The sequence below is a fragment of the Mus pahari genome, chromosome 13 (assembly GCF_900095145.1).
Source record: "Mus pahari chromosome 13, PAHARI_EIJ_v1.1, whole genome shotgun sequence".
Lineage (NCBI taxonomy): Eukaryota > Metazoa > Chordata > Mammalia > Rodentia > Muridae > Mus > Mus pahari.
In genome coordinates this window covers 44,817,344-44,823,556 of record NC_034602.1, presented here as the reverse complement: position 1 = coordinate 44,823,556, position 6,213 = coordinate 44,817,344, and positions in this window count along the sequence as shown.

Below are 6,213 nucleotides of genomic sequence, written 5' to 3'. Positions count from 1 at the left end.
TGGAATTATATAATATAGCCAAAGAAATTAAGGTGTACGTATATCATGTGGACACCCATACTAGCAAGGTGACCAATATAGATATAATAATACAGTGGATAAATTAGCCAGCCTAGCAATTAGATTAAAATGAAATTGGAAGGCAGAGCAGATGGGCTCCAATAAGTTAAGGCTTAAAGCAGAGTGGAAGCTGATACCAGCTAGAGCCATGGAGACAGAGGTTACCACCAAAGAAATATTAAAAATAGGGCTGGAGAGATGGCTCAGTGGTTAAGAGCACTGACTGCTCTTCCAAAGGTCCTGAGTTCAAATCCCAGCAACCACATGGTGGCTCACAACCATCTGTAATGAAATCTGGCGCCCTCTTCTGGAGTGTCTGAAGACAGCAACAGTGTACTTACATATAATAAATAAATATTAAAAAAAAAAATACATGAGACCCCGGGACATGCAGGATTGCACACCATGTTCCAGTGGTTTAAAGGTGACATGGAAAAGAATTAAGGATGCAATAATCTAATGCAAACATTGCCCAGGATATAAAACTAGATTCACACACAATTTTAGGGAAAGCAGGACATAGGCCGAGTTTCAATCAGACCTTCCAAATAGACTTTCTAGGACCATTAAGTCAATGGAAAGGAGAATTTGCATGCACCTTGGTAGACTTAGGCACCAGATTAGGGTCCATCAGAAGCTGACCTTTAACCATACCCATATTATAGGATTGAATTTCCCATTGTGGGATCCCAAGTATTATACAGTCTGACCAAGGTATGCGTCTCACAGGGAACACGTTTAAAACATTTGTAAGATTATGAATATACAATGGCAATATCACGTGGCTTATCAGCCAACAGCAGAAGGAGCCATCGAAAGAGCTGATGGCCTGCTCAAAACTAAGCTAGCAAGTAGAGATAAGAGCAGTTCCCAGGCACAAGAACTAATGAAATGCACACACGAACTAAATATTAGACCAAGATTGAGTAGGGAATCCCCAATATAAGAGGCAACAAAACATAACATAGACAAAGATTACCCAATGGCGCAGGATAAGGTACTAAGTAGGGACTATAACTGCATTCACAGGAATAAGAAGCATCAGACACTTGAGGCGGCAGAAGTGGTTGCCTAAGGACAGGGAAAACTGTCTGAATTACACAAGGTGAGGCCAACCTAAAACTACCCAGACTGGAAGATATTGCATGACACATCTTTATGCAAAAGCCTCTATTCTACATGCCTAGCAATAATTATAGTTTTTTATAATTATTTATAGTGGTAGTAAATTTTGCTACACACTGATGTGACCAAATAACAAGTCAAGGGATGAACATAACCCACAGAAAGTTGGCAGGAACAAAATTTGCCAATCGGACTAGGTTCCTACATCACCATAGACGTTAAGTTACCCTGGCAATCCTCTTGGTATTGGTACTGACTTCACAAACATCGCACTGGATAGCAGCCATACTAATTATAGCCTAAAAGGTGGAAACATCTCAGCATGCCTATCCTGTACATAAGCTCCTGGGAGCAATAGCAGGAATAGCGATAATTACAATGGCCTCCCCACGAGCGATTCCGGCAGCAAGCATATTAGCACCATTATGCTGTGGCTAATGTTATTGTTTTGGGATTATGTAAGGGAACATCAGGCAACTGGAAGCAACATCAATACAACTGGAAGCACCCCAACAAGTACACCAACAAATACAGGAGCCACCAGCACAATACCTAGCACCACAAGTTTGGGCACAGTGGTCAGCACAGGATCCATAGCAACCAGTAGTGTTAGTACTCCCTCAACAAAACCACCACCATACCAAATACTGGACCTCCCAGGAATTTTGATGCCACCAGCTACCCCACTATTGTAGGACCAGATAGAAAACTACCAGGTTGATGGACAGATGAGACGTACCGGACAAGATTCATTGGTAGCACCCACTCCTTTTGTCAGAAATACGCTTATTTAAATTACAGATGGCTTAAAGGATGTGATCAGTCCTGAGTAGCAACCAAACCAGCGCATCTCTTTAAGACCTACATGTCTTGTGGCTACAGAGGGAAATAATACTGACATTCATGAAGAAAAAGCCACGAACATGCCATCTTAATGAATTGTATACCAACCTATCCAATGCTAGAGCTATATTCAGTAACCATTGGAGAAAACCCTCACAGCTAAGATATGACACCTATAAAACATCAAAGGGTTACACAACCGCTGTTACAGGCACAGAAACAGAAGCAACCTTTGACGACTGTGATATGGCTGGCCATCAGTTCCACGTTCTTAAAGTTGCACTTTGCATCCTAACCAGAGGCGCCCTGGAGGAAATTGGTTATCAGTAAAACCGCACAACTCTGGCACTGGAAGAACAGATGTATGAATATCATGTGGAATATGATTATGAAAAGGTTGATGAGAAAGGCTCTGATAAAACAGTCAACCACGTACCCTGCAACCCCTACAAGCACAATAAATCCATGCAAACCGATGAATCGGACACACCACCTGAGTATACCTGTTTAACCCTGGCCCCTATGATCAGGGATGCCACCTTTGTCCAAGTCGTATGGGAACAGATGCCCCAATTCCTTGAAAGCAAAAGTAGATGAAACTTTAAGACAGGAATGGAACACAGCAAATTGGCTATGTGTAGCAGAATTCCTTCATTTACCATGGTATGGCAACCTAACACCATACAATACAGCATCCTGGGACTATAGTAACAGAACTAAAAAGGTCTCAGACCTAAAACGATGCTGGAGAGCAATGGCATTGGGCATACAACATTATAGACAGCCGTGAGTGCTTACTGACCCCATTCCACAACCATGGACAGCAACAGTGACACCAGAGAGAAAAACCACAATCTTGCATGCATAGCACTATACCACACATGTGCTACTCAGTAGGAGTAGAAGGCAGCATGGCAAGGACACAGACCCCCCCTCAATATAGTTTATAATTGTCTGAGTAAGACAGCAATACCAAATGTAACAGCAAGCTTTGCGGGCCAGAATGTTATGGGCCCAATTGACAAAAATTTGAGCTGTACCTCTTCAACCTTTAAAATCATGGACACAGAAACGTTTGGATGGAACATTAAGAACAAAATAAGGGAATCAGTGATGTTATATATTAATAAGTGGAATATCCCAGTAATATTTGGATACCCAATGAGAGTGATACCATTCAAGCTTGATACTTATAATAAAACTAACATATCAAGAATAGCAAACATGGGCTGGTGAGATGGCTAGTGCAAGATAGATGGTGAGATGGTGATGCAAGAGCACCGACTACTCTTCCAAAGGTCCCGAGTTCAAATCCCAGCAACCACATGGTGGCTCACCGTAACAAAAATCTGATACCCTCTTCCAGAGTGTCTGAAGACAGCTACAGTGTACACACATATAATAAATAAATAAATAAATCTAAAAAAAAAGAATAGCAAACATAACAGGACCCTGGCAAACATTACCTTTCTAAAGGAGGACTTAATAGACAGTTACACAGTCCTCATGCTTGGTGATCAGCACCAAGGTAATGAGACCTTTTGGGACACAGGTAATAGAATGAAGTCCTACAGTTGGTTGGGATCAATCTGTGATACAGTACTAGATACACAAAGGTTGGATTTCTCTATATCATGGGACATTAAAGTAAATGACACTACAAAAACAATACCAGCCAAAAATGTTACTATATTTAAAGAGACACAACAAATACCAGCCTTCAAATTTTCAGGGTGGTCATAGATGGAATATATTAAACCACATATTATTTTCAAAATATACAAAAGGTAAGCACACCACAAGAATTAAAGTACTATAGAATATTGTATTCCATTCTGGCAATACAGAATAAAAGTACAATGGTGGAAAACTTGGGATTTAGATATGAAGTCCGTTTCAAAACTTAGACATGATAATTTACCATATTATTTTTATTACTAACTACACAATCCACAATATAAAGAATGGATGATGTCAGATTAAACAGCTCACAAGTCTAAAGCAAATATGCAATATATGATTGGGGAATCACGGATACTAGTTATTATTTTCCCATGACCAGGACATTATAGCACAATTAGGAACACTCAAATATACCATGTATAGTAGACAGAGGTAATATAAAATGATACTATGCAGATTAAATTTAAAACAGTCCACTATCCTAGAGAATGGATTATACCACCACCAGGTAAACCAAAACTAGTAAGAGCTCCATTTATTGATCCAGACACAACATTATCAGCATAAGAATTAGACTCTTGCCAAGAATTAGACTCATCCAGTTAAAAATTAATTTAATGGCATTACAACCACCCAAAACATATTACCCAGATGGATTTTCTTATGAACTAAAATATTCCTCAATGAAGAAATTCAAAAGAAAACCCCTACAAACATTGGCAGTAGGAGCTTTTGTGGCTGGAGCAATCCTTGGAGGCATTATGGGTAGAGGAATAGCGGCAGTCATTATATAACCTGTTAAAGCAGAGCTCTATCATACAAAAAATTAATGCAGACACAACCAAAGCATTACATGTATCACAAAGTATCACAACCAACTGATGCATTACATGTGATAGTAAATACCATGGAAACAGAGATACAGGTATTCCAGGAAACATACAGTTAGGAATATAAAAGGATGTTAACTCTCATTATCACTATTCATAACCTGATTATGTGCCAAATTTATAAATCTAATGAAGTAACTAGAGAATTAGACATATTGTTTACAATAGGAATGGGCAGACAAACCCCTGAATTTCAAACTATTCTGGACACTGAAAGTATGTCTTTCTGTGCTGAAGGCATGTGAAATAAAGCACAAATATTTTTAGATAATGCATAGAATGGATACATGGATAAACATATATCACAAACATATATATTGTATAAAACACCATATACACAGGAGGAAACCTGGATGGCACCGATTGACCACTTCATATGGATAAATGTTAATAACACAACACCATACATTCCTTTGTTGTATACAGAATAGGACCCAACACATATGTATATCCACATGTACCCATAAGAAAAATAGAAGAAACAGCATTGGCACATTCCACTATGCCTCAGACTGTACAAATCCTGGATAATTATAAATTCTTGGTATTCACCAATAATGAAACTACAGCTAGATGCAATTATTTAAATGAAACAAGCATGGGTGATAATCACATAGAATGGAATATAACTAGAGGGTGCTATCTAGTACATAATGGTTCCCAGACGGTAGTACACAATCAGATGAGAATAACCACAGTAAACTACCAAGGAAATAATCTCTTCTTGTCAGACACACAATTTGATTTTGAAATGAAGAAAAGCCACATGGATAAATTTGGTAACACCATTAGAGAAATTGATGAGGTAGCAGAGCACACTGAGACACAACTACAGACCATACATCAAACATTCTTGATCCAAGAAAAATTATGAGCACATAAGACAGCAGAATTACACAATATGGAAAGCCTACTGAGAACAAACACCTTCATGTGTAAGGACTGGAATAAGGAATTGAAAAAAAAATGTGGCATATGGGACTAATTAGCTAGGCTTACTCAGTTTGATTTTGTGTGTTATCCTGTATATAATTGGTCTCATTCATTAAAAGAAGTATTTTGGTTCATGATATTTTGCATTCTTCTTGTCCTAACCAGAAGAATAAGTTTGTTTCTTTTAAAACATGTCTGTAATAAGAAAAACAAGAATTCCTAATAGGAAGAACGTGGGGATTCACTCAGGATGTTAATGCAACCAGGAAACTCTTCCACAGTCAAATTTTTTTTTGTTCATTGTTTCCATAAAACTATGGTGCCATTGAAAGACTTGTTTAGCAGATTGCATGTGTCCATGTTTGGAACTCGCAAAAATTGTACTTATTGTACATCCTTATTAACCATGATGAACCTCTGGAGCCCACTGGAGGAAGGCTTTCTTTAAGTTAGTAAACCATGTTTGTTTCCACTTGCCAATGACCAGATACCCACTATGTGGAGCGCCGCCTCACATAGCCGGCCTCACATAGCCGGCCTCACATAGCCGTTACATCCGTTGCCGGGAGTGATACTATGTTGCGCATGTGTAAGCCAGGCCACACCCTAAGGGCCGGAGTGCTCGCCTCTGACATCACATCGTATGATTCGACCTGTGCCAATCCATCAGCGCCACGTC